The sequence below is a fragment of the Ovis canadensis genome, chromosome 19, assembly GCF_042477335.2.
Source record: "Ovis canadensis isolate MfBH-ARS-UI-01 breed Bighorn chromosome 19, ARS-UI_OviCan_v2, whole genome shotgun sequence".
Lineage (NCBI taxonomy): Eukaryota > Metazoa > Chordata > Mammalia > Artiodactyla > Bovidae > Ovis > Ovis canadensis.
Window position 1 is genome coordinate 65,801,389 of NC_091263.1, and position 12,052 is coordinate 65,813,440.

Here is a 12,052-nt window from a genome sequence, read left to right on the forward strand (position 1 = left end):
AATCATTTGTGAATTCAGATGAGTATTATCTAAGTTCTGAATTAGAATGTCAGTAATTAGGTCTGAAAGTGTTAGTTGCTCAGTTGTGTCCAACTCTTTGTGATCCCATGGACTGTAGCCCACCAGGTTCCTTTGTCCATGGAATTCTCCGGGCAAGAATACTGGAGTGGGCAGCCATTCCGTTTTCCATGGAGGGGATCCTCCTGACCCAAGGATCAAACCTGGGTCTCCTGCATTGCAGGCAGATTCTTTACCATCTGAGCCACCAGGGAACCTCGTGAACAGTGTGAAAAGGCAGAAAGAAATGACGCTTAAAGATGAATGCCCCCAGGTTGGTAGGTATCCAATATGCTACTGGAGAAGAGCAGAGAAACAGATCCAAAAGGGATGAAGAGGCTAAGCCAAAGCAGAAACAAAACCCAGTTGTGGATGTGTTTGAAAGTAAAGCTGTAACAAACAATACTTTAGAGGAACCTAAAATGTTAGGTCCAAGAATGAAGGTACAATTGGAAGTGGTCAAACAGAAGATGGCAGGAGTGAACATCGACATTTCAGGAATCAGTGAACTAAAATGGATGGGAATGGGCAAATTTAATTCAAATGACCATTATAGCTACTACTGTGGACAAGAATCCTCTAGAAGAAATGGAGTGGCCCTCATAGTCAACAAGAGTCTGAAATGCAGTACTTAGCTGCAATCTCAAAAATGATAGAATGATTTCGGTTCATTTCCAAGGCAAACCATTCAGTATAACAGTAATCCAAGTCTATGCCCTAATGCTGAAAACCTGCAAGACCTTCTAGAACTAGCACCAAAAAAGATGTCCTTTTCCTCGTAGGGGACTGGAATGCAGAAATAGGAAGTCAAGAGATACCTGGAGTAACAGGAAAGTTTGGCCTTGGAGTACAAGATGAAGCAGGGCAAAGGTAACAGAGTTTTGCCAAGAGAACACACTGGTCAAAGCAAATACCCTCTTCCAACACCACATGGACCTCCCCAGATGGTCAGTACTGAAATCAGATTGATTATATTCTTTGCAGCTGAAGATGAAGAAGCTCTATCAGTATGTTCAGTCACTCAGTCATGTCTGACTCTTTGCGACCCCGTGGACTGCAGCACCCCAGGCCACCCTGTCCATCACCAACTCCCAGAGCTTGCTCAAACTCATGTCCATCAAGTCAGTGATGCCATCCAACCATCTCATCCTCTGTCGTCCCCTTCTCCTTGCTCCTTCAAACTTTCCCAGCATCAGGGTCTTTTCCAGTGAGTCAGTTCTTCGGATCAAGTGGCCAAAATATTGGAGTTTCAGCTTCAGCATCAGTCCTTCCATTGAATATTCAGAACTGATTTCCTTTAGGATAGACTGGTTGGATCTCCTTGGAGTCCAAGGGATTCTGAAGAGTCTTCTCCAACACCACAGTTCAAAAGCATCAATTCTTCAGTGCTCAGCTTTCTTTATAGTCCAACTCTCACACCCATAAATGACTACTAGAAGAACCATAGCTTTGACTAGACAGACCTTTGTTGGCAAAGTAATGTCTTTTTAATATGCTGTCTAGGTTGGTCATAGCTTTTCTTCCAAGGAGCAAGTGCCTTTTAATTTCATGGCTGCAGTCACCATCTGCAATGATTTTGGAGCCCCCCAAAATAAAGTCACTGTTTCCATTGTTTCTGCATCTATTTGTCATGAAGTGATGGGACTGGGTGCGATGATCTTAGTTTTCTGAATGTTGAGTTTTAAGCCAACTTTTTCACTCTCCTCTTTCACTTTCATCACGAGGCTCTTTAGTTCTTTGCTTTCTGCCATAAGGGTAGTGTCATCTACATATCTGGGATTATTGACTGATATTTCTCCTGGAAATCTTGATTCCAGCTTGTACTTCATTCAGCCTGGCATTTCACATGATGTACTTTGCATATAAGTTAAATAAGCAGGGTGACAATAGGCCACCTTGATGTACTCCTTTCCTGATTCGGAAGCAGTCTGTTGTTCCATGTCCAGTGGAAGTAGCTCTGTACAGTCAGCAAAAAGAAGACTGGGAGCTGACTGTGACTCAGATCATGAACTCCTTATTGCAAAATTCAGACTTAAATTGAAGAAAGCAGGGAAAACCACTAGGTAGGTATGACCTACATCAAATCCCTTATACAGTGGAAGTGACAAATAAATTCAAGGGATTAGATTTGATAGCGTACCTGGAGAACTATGGATTCAGGTTCATAACATTGTACAAGAGTTGGTGATCAAAACCATCCCAAAGAAAAAGAAATGCAAAAGGGCAAAATGGTTGTCTGAGGAGGACTTACAAATAGCTGAGAAACGAAGTGAAAAGCAAAGGCGAAAAGGAAAGATACACCCATTCTAATGTAGAGTTCCAAAGAATAGCAAGGAGAGATAAGAAAGCCTTGTTAAGTGAACAATGCAAAGAAATAGAGGAAAACAATAGAATGGAAAAGACTAGAGATCTCTTCAAGAAAATTAGAAAATATATGTATTAGAAAATAAGAGATATGAAGAGCAAAGATGGGCAAAATAAAGGCCAGAAATGGTATGGACCTAACGGAAGCAGAAGATATTAAGAGTTGGCAAGAATACACAGAAAAGGTCTTGATAACCATGATGCTATGATCACTCACCTAGAGCCAGACATCCTGGAATGCAAAGTCAAGTGGGCCTTAGGAAGTTTCACTACGAACAAAGCTAGTGAGTGTGATGGAATTTCAGCTGAGCTATTTCAAATCCTAAAAGATGATTATATTAAAGTGGTGCACTCAATTTGCCAATAAAGTTTGGAAAACACAGCAGTGGCCACAGAACTGGAAAATGTCAGTTTTCATCCTCATCCCGAAGAAAGACAATGACAAAGAATGTTCAAACTGCCGCACAATTGCACTCATTTCACACGCTAGCAAGGTGACACTCAAAATTCTTCAAGCTAGGCTTCAACAGTATGTGAACTGAGAACTTCCAGATGTACAAGCTGCGTCTGGAAAAGACAGAAGAACCAGAGATCAAGTTGCCAACATCCACTGGATCATAGGAAATGCAAGGGAATTCCAGAAAAATATCTACTTCTGCCTCATTGACTATGCTAAAGCCTTTGACTGTGTGGATCACAAGAAACTATAGAAAATTCTTAATGAGGTAGGAATACCGGATCACCTTACATACCTCCTGAGAAACCTGTAGGTCAGTAAGCAGCAGTTAGAACCAGACATGGAACAATGGACTGGTTTCAACTTGGGAAAGGAGTACATCAAGGCTGTATATTGTCACCCTGCTTATTAAACTTCTGTGCAGAGTACATCATGCAAAATACTGGGCTGGATGAAGCGCAAGCTGGAATCAAGATTGCCAGAAGAAATATCAATAACCTCAGATATGCAGATGATACCACCCTAATGGCAGAAAGTGAAGAGGAGCTAAAGAGCCTCTTGATAAAGGTCAAAGAGGAGAGTCAAAAAGCTGACTTAAAACTCAACATTCAAAAAAACTAAAATCGGGACTTAACTGGTGGTGGTTCAGTGGCTAAGACAATGTGCTCCCAGGGCAGGGGGACTGGATTTGATCCCTGGTCAGGGAATCCTAGGGACGGGGGAGCCTGGTGGGCTGCCATCTCTGGGGTCGCACAGAGTCGGACATGACTGAAGCGACTTAGCAGCAGCAGCAGGGAACTAGATCTCACATGCTGCAACAAAATTCTACCTGCCACAACTAAGATCCGAGATCCCAAGTGCTGCAACTAAGACCTGGCCCAACCAAAATAAAATAAATATTAAAAAAAAAAAAAACCTTAGATCATAGCATCTGGTCCCATCACTTCATGACAAATAGATGGGGAAAAACGAAAACAGTGACAGACTATTTATTCTTGGGCTCCAGAATCACTGTGGATGGTGACAGAAGCCATGAGATTAAAAGATACTTGCTCCTTGAAAGAAAAGCTATGACAAACCTAGACAGCATATGAAAAAGCAAAGACATCATTTTGCCAAAAAGGTCCTTCTAGTCAAAGCTATGGTTTTTTCAGTAGTCATGTACAGGAGAGTTGGACCATAAAGAAGGCCAAGAACCAAAGCATTGATGCTTTTGAACTGTGGTGCTGGAAACGACTCTTGAGAGCCCCTTGAACAGCAAGGAGATCAAACCAATCAATCTTAAAGGAAATCAGTCCTGAATATTCATTGGAAGCACTGATGCTGAAGCTGAAGTTCCAATACTTTGGCCATCTGATGTGAAAAGCCAAGTGGCTGGAAAAGATTGCGATTCTGGGAAAGATTGGGGGCAGGAGGAGAAGGGGACGACAGAGGATGACATGGTTGGATGGCATCACTGACTCAATGGACATGAGTTTGAGCAAACTCCAGGGGATAGTGGAGGACAGGGAAGCCTGGCGTGCTGCCATCCATAGTGTTGCAAAGAGTTGGACACAGCTGTGATGAACAACAAACAACAGTTAGGTCTGACTCAGCTCATTTGCTCATTGAACAAAATCTTGATGACCTGCCGTGGATATTCCTGACAGTGCTTAAATTCCAGAAATTATCAAGAGTTATGATACTGGGGTCTGAAGGGCATTCCTGGACCTTTCCTCCAGTGCTCTGGAGCTTATCCTCGTGCTTCTGGACTCACATGGAGAGCAGCCCCAGTCTCCTGCCTCAAGGATGATCACGCTTCCAGTGCCTGTGGTTGCCCTTGGTCATGCTCCACTTCTGTATATGGCTCTCACGGCCTTTTCTTTTTTTTTTTAATATTTATTTTAAAATTTTTATATATTTACTTATATATACCAGGTCTCTGCTGCAGCAAGTGGGCTCTTTTTTTTAGTACTTTTATTTGTTTACTTGTTTGGCTGTGCTGGGTGTTAGCTGGGTCATGTGGGATCTGATTCCCTGACCAGGCATCAAACCCAGGTGCTCAGCATTGGGAGTGTGACATCTTAGCCACTGGACCACCAGGGAAGTCCCAGCAGGTGAACTAGTAGCTGTAGCGTGCGGGATCTAGTTCACCGACCAGGGATAGAACCTGGGCCCCCTCCATTGCGAGAGTAGAGGCTTAGCCATCGGACTACCAGAGAAGTCCCTCCCTTTGCCTCTTGAAGTGAGCAGTTTGGACACACAAGCACGCAGCGTCCCTCACTGCCTTGACTTGCATCACACAATTATGGTTCTCAAAGCATCTGGGGAGCTGACAAAAGAGAAAGACAAGATTAAAGATTTTTAAGCAAGGCTCCCTCTAGGTAAGGACTTCTCAGAAATTGTCATCTTCATGCTGCTGCTGCTGCTGCTAAGTCACTTCAATCGTGTCCAACTCTGTGCGACCCCATAGACGGCAGCCCACCAGGCTCCCCCGTCCCTGGGATTCTCCAGGCAAGAACACTGGAGTGGGTTGCCATTTCCTTCTTCAATGCGTGAAAGTGAAAAGTGAAAGGGAAGTCGCTCAGTCGTGTCCAACTCTTCGCGACCCCATGGACTGCAGCCCACCAGGCTCCTCCATCCATAGTCACCCTAAATATCCAGATGAAATTTGGCCAGAGACACCTTACTGACCTGGTTCCTTCTGTGTCTTTAGTGTGTGACATTTCTTCCCCTTCCTCTTTGACTTCTTCCCCAACAGAACTCTTTCTATTCTCTAAAACTGGTCATCTAGCTTTTTAGGTACACAGGGTCAAGCAGTGCCCAGCCCGTCTGAAGACTACGGTGCTGGAGGCTGAGTCGACTGGAAGATGAAAGCAAAGGGGGACTGGAAGCTGCCCCGACACTCGGAAGCCAGCAGGACCTGACTCTTCACCAGTCAGTCCATCCCCACAGGCGGAAGAATGGGTGTATGCCAGTCCACTCTCGGGGAAGGCAATGGAAATAGATGGTATCGGCCAGATCTCCACGGCCCCTCCTCCCTTGGCAGAACTGCACTGAAGCAAGGGTCAGAGGTCACTGTGTGTGCTCCTGAGAGCAAGGATCTAGCAGTCTCCTCTCTGGCCAGGCCCTCCACCCCTAGAAAGAGGAAGGAGGGGTGTGCACTTGGATTTGTTTGTTTGTTTTAACACACGACTGAAAAGGAAGAGCTGAAGTCCAACCCACCCGATAAGCAAAAACAGCACTTTCAAGCATAGTTAAACTGGACATTTTTCTTCATGAAGGGACACCTGTAGTTAGTACACATTCCCAGGCTTGCCCTCAGCCCATCCCAGGCAGCTGAAGGAGCAACTGAGCCTCAGGCCTGTGGGACAGGCGGGGAAGAGGCCTCTTGAGGCACATGCGCATTAGTCCCAGGCAAGTGGGAATCCTGCAGGAGACCCCTTGGCCCCTGGGTGTCCTGTCCCAGAGCTGCGCAACTGGCTCATGCATGGGCTAAAAGGCCCCCAGGAATTGGCCTGGACCCCAGATGATGGGCTCTGGCCCCTGGCAGCTCTGGAAGCCTGAACACTTTCCCAAGCAGGATGGAGCTGGGGGACAGAGGGTATATATGACCCCCACAGACCCCAAACTCAGGCACTGCGTCTGCCTGAGAACTCACGATGATTCCACCCAGCTGACAGCTCCTGCCCAAGGCCCCACCAAACAAGGATGAGTTGGAGCCCTCATCCAGGGCCTTGGCTTGCTCCACTGTGAAGAAAGAGGTAAACTCATGGGAAGGCATCCACACAACCCCTGCCTTTGGCTTTGCCCACAGGCAATAGTCCAGGAGGTTCCCAGCCTTGCCTCTCATCTGCCAGGGCTGGGCCAAGGCACAACTACTGTCAGGGGCTGGGGCCTGGTGGCTGGTGCAGTCTCTCCCGCTGTGCTCACTTTAAGCTGGACATCACCAGCTCACAGAAAAAGCAACCCCTACTCCCTGACAAAGCTGACCTCAAAATTTCAGACTAGGGTGAGTTATCCTCATACCTGATCCACGGGTAAAACTATAACAGGAGGGTGAGCGTCACATCCGGGACTAGGTTGAACTGCCAGGTTGACAACATGCTGGTGAAAGTACTGTAAGAGTACAGATGCAGGGCCCACCGAGACCAGCCTGGCTTCCAGCACAGTGAAAATTTTTCCAGCTGCCTCACTAGACTCTTTACTCCCCGCATGAGCTGGTGACAAGGGTGTATGTGTCAAGGATATATGTGTTGAGGGAAAAAAAGAAAAATCTCAGGAGTGATCTGCAGCCAGTCCCTCCCACCATGACCTAATCCCAGGGCTGGCCGGGGGTGAGAAGGAGACATCTGGGATTTGAGTCCCTCTCCTGCCCGGGTGGGAACATCATGTTCCCTACGCAGAGATGCTCATCCAACCGATGAGGACTAGGGGTCCTGGGAGGACTCCAGGCAGGAGGAGACAGGGTTGAGTGAGAAAGGCCAGCTCGGTTTGAGAAACCGGAAGGGAAAGGAACTCCAAGAGACATCTGATTCCAGAACAACTCTATGTACTCCCAGCCCCGGCCCTCCCCTGGCCCAGGCCCCGGCAGAGAGGAGCACTACCTCACTCCCAGCCCCAGCCCAGGGCTGGAGGGAAGACAAGGCGCCACAGCTGTTCACACACATACCTCAAGTTCTCCCCTGCCGTCGTCTCCAGCACAGAAGGGCTGCCTTGATCTCCTGGTCCAATGCTGGTACCCTGCACCTTTGGATGGCCTCTTTCACCTCACAGCCCATTCCTGCCTGGGGCCTGGTTACTTCTACGTCCCTGAGATGAGGTCTCTGAGCAGCACCTCCCCTCCATCCTTCACCTCCAGGCCCCTCGTGCTGCTCACAGTCCAGCCCTGTCCTCTAGCCTCTTGCAATCCCTGCTCATCCTCCCCTAGCAATGGCCTCACCTGGTTTTCAGGCAGAAAAAAGAAGCAATGGGTCGGAAGCGCCGGGCTCCTCCTCTGATTGCCATGTGCTCTGCTTGCTCCTGCCCCGCTGTTCTCCCTTCACTGGCAAAAGCCCTAAGACTTGCCTGCAGTTGCGCGCTCACCTCCCGCCCCTCACAGCCCAGCCCTTCCCGGTGGCTAACAGGGCGGACAGAGCTGCTGAGCGGCTGAGAACAGAGCCGACCCTCTGGAGTCTCAGCCTGATCCACCATGGCAGACTTCTCCCTTCTACCTCAAGAACCACCTTCCCACGAGCATCCACGTCTCCTGGTTTTCTTCCCACCTTCTTGGCCAGGTGTGACCCAGACTATAGTTAAAGGTTGAAATGACCCAGGGCTCCACTCTGGGTTCTGCTCTCTCCTGCCTTGGAAGGTTTCAGCAGGGACAGCCGTGGGGTGTTACCTCCCTGTTGAACACCTTGGATTTAGACCTCCACATGGGACATCCGCTGATCTGAGGGTCTGGTGGCCCCAGGTCAGAGTCCTTCTCCTGGCTCTTCGCTCTTTCTACTGGGAACTTGCTGAAAGGCTTGCTTTTCTTTCATTTATTGTTTCTTTTAAAAATTTTATTATTTAAAAAATGTTTAATTGGAGGATAATTGCTTTACAGTGTCATGAGATTTTCCACTGCACATGAATCGGCTCTAAGTATCCATATATCCTCTCTCTCTTGAGCCTCCCTCCCACCCCCCTTTAATTTTTGAATTAAAATTTTTTTAAATGTGGAATATACCAAAGGTGTGCAAGACAAAGACATTCCACTCAATGGTTTCCCATAGGCCAGAAACTTGGAGGGCAGCCCAGATGAAGACACTGTCAGGGCCCTGCAGCCCCTCTTGTGGCTCACCAGCCATTCCCTCCTGCTCTATCCTGAGTGTTAAGGTAAGGTGGTCGTCACTTTCCTGATTCGTTTTTACCACCTAAACATATCTAAGGAATCACTTTCCTCATACAGTGAAATATATACCTGTAATTAAATGCAGAAAGGAGAAGCCATCCTCACTGCTAGTTTTGAACAGTCTTGTCTTTCTCTCTTTTGCTTCCTCTGCCTCTCCCTTCTATCATCACTACTCTCTGGAACCTGTGGTTACCAGAATATGTTCCCTGTATTTCTCCTTGCTTATATAATCATATGTATACACACATATATCGTGTGTGTGCATATATATATATATACTATACATATATACACACATATACATACTATATATACACATTCACAGAGTGGTTTGTCTTTGTTTTACATATTTAGATCATTTTTGTATACATTTTTCTTCATCTTACTTTTCTCATCTCGACTTTGTGGTAGGTCCCCTAAATCAAGTGGTATTATTTATTCAAAGTCCTCCTTTTTGATGGTGACTTAAAACAGGTCCCCATACTTTTTGATACTTCTCCCACAAAACGTGGAGTCTAATTTCTCTCTGCTTGGATAAGGCCTGGTCTTAGTGACTTTGACTCTAATGAAGAGAATGAGGCAGAAATGACTCTGACTTCTGAGTCTAGCTTAGAAAGATGATAGAGCTTTCATCTGGCTTCCTTTCCTCTCTCTCGGGACAATCATCCTTGGAACCTAGCCACCCTGTTGTGGGGAAGCCCGCACATGGAGGGGCCACGTGTGGATATTCCAGCCCCAGGTAAAGTCTTAACTGACAGGGAATTCCCTGGTAGTTCAGAGGTTAGGACTTGGGGTGCTCACTACTGAGGGCCCGGGTTCCATCCCTGGTCAGGGAAGTCATGCAGCGTGGCCAGAAGGAAAATAGTCTTTGGTGACAGCCAACATCAAACACCAGACTTCAAGTGAGGAGCCTTCAAATGATTCCAGCCCTAGTTTCTAAGATACAGCAGAGAAGAGCAGTCTCCACTGAATTCTTCACAAAGGGCAGGTTTGTGAGCAAAAGTAAAATGTTGTTTTAAGCCACTAAATTTGGGTAATATATTACACAACATAGTAACCAGAACAGTATGGAGATACAAAAATGTCCCGATGGTGCCCCGTGGATGGGCCATCACTTTGCAATTTTCTTTTTACTACACTTATTTCTATAAGTGAGAATCTTAACATTGGGATTAGAGTCCAAAAACATGTATTTTTATTTTATTGGAGCTTGTTAAATTGCTTTCCAGGGCTTCCCTGGTGGTTCAGTGGTAAAGAATCCACCTGCCAATGCAGGAACTATAGGTTCGATTCCTGGTCCAGAAAGATCCCACATGCCACAGAGCAACTAAGCCTGGGCATCTCACACACACACACACACACACACACACACACACAAACACACAATTGCTTTCCAAAAAGGCTATAACTGATCTTAGCTTTAGCAACAGTGTTTGGACAAATATTTTTCCTCACATCCCTGAAAGCCAGACCTGGTGTTTTCTCTTTTTCCTTTGTTTTTCCTTCTTGTCCACACCATGCGTCATGTGGGATCTTAGTTCCCAGACCAGGAACTGAACCTGTGCCCCATGCCGTTTAAAGTGATTTATTCTCATTCTTCTTCTTCTTCTTCTTCAAAAAAAGACTTTCTTAGATCAGTTTTAGGTTCACAGCAAAATTGAGTGGAAAGTACCACGAGTCCTCATAAAACCTCTTCTGCAACACACAGCTTTGCTCCCCATCAACACCCTGCACTAGTATCATAGTTTGTTCCAGTCACTGACCCAGTGGTAACACATCATCAACCAAAGTCCATAGTTTACAGAGTCCGTTCTTTGTGTTGTACATTTCATGGGTTTTTACAAACGTCTAATAACGTGTATCTACCATTATTTCAGGGCTTCCTAGGTGGCTCAGGGGTAAAGAATCTGCCTGCAATGCAAGAGTTGCATGTTCAATCCCTGGGTCGGGAAGATCCCCTGGAGAAGGAAATGCCACCCACTCCAGTATTCTTACCTGGAGAACCCCCTGGACAGAGGAGCCCGGCAGGCTGCAGCCCAGGGGGTGGCAAAAGAGTCAGACATGACTTAGAGCAACTAAACAACCACCACCATTGTGTCAATAGTATCATACGGTATATTTTCACTGCCCTAAAAAATTACTTGTGCTCCACCTATCTCTCCCTCCCCATCAAATGCCTGGCAACCGCTGATCTTTTTACTGTCTCCATAGTTTTTCCATTGTTAAAGTTTTCACTTTGATTTGCATTCCTTGCTTTCTGATGAATTTGAACATCTTTTCACTTTGTAAGGTTTTGTTGATTGCCTCACAATACCCTTTTCCCCTTCATCTTTGCTAACAAACCTGAGTTTTGTCTAGAGCAGCAAGTATCCAGTCCCAAGTGATCCCCTGACCCCATTCCCTCATCTCTTAATCTCCTTATATCTAGGAGTGGCCACAGATGACCCAGTTTTAATCATTGGGAAATAAATATAAGTCTACTGGGAGTTCTGGAAAGGTGTTAGCTTACCAGATAAAGGGGAAAGATGTGGGTGGTGCCAACAGCAGGATTTTCTTCTGCTTTCCATACTAATGTGAGGTCTGGAGAGACAACTACCACCTTGTAAATCTGGGTCCACAAGCATGAAGACAAAAGTCAATAAGCTAAGGATGATGGTGGTATATGTAGTCATGTAGTGGAATACTATAAAGACGTGGAAAAGAAAAGACAAAGCAATACACAACAGTATGGAGGAAACTCACAGATATAATGTTAAATAAAAAAGCACTATGAAAAGTACATATTGTATAAGCCAATCTATATGAAATTTTAGATGGACAAAATTTGTCTATGGTAATGAAAATCAGAATAGAGGTTATCTTTGCAGGAGAAGTAGTAACTAGGATGCCAGGGGGTTACCTTCAGGGTGGCAGTGATTAACCTTGGGTAAGGTGGTTGTCTTCGCTAAGGACCATTCTCAGAGAGAGAGCTGAGAGTTGAGATCTGGACCATACACCACATCAGGAATTTAATATCTTTCCACTTGTTCTTATCTTACCCTTTAATAATGTTCTATGAATTTCATGTCATTTAATAAGATTTTAGAGGTTTCTCACCCATATAGTTCCTATACTTTTCTTGATAATTTTATTCCTAAATATTTTATAGTTAACTAAGTGTTTTTCTTGCTTATTTTTAGTAAATGCTCTTATTTTAAATATATTTTTCTTATATTTATCACCTTAACATTTTCTCTCATCTATTGTAATAGTTTTCAAGAAAACTATGTAGTAGTTTTCTATATTTACAGTCATTGCATTAACTAAAGAGAGGATAA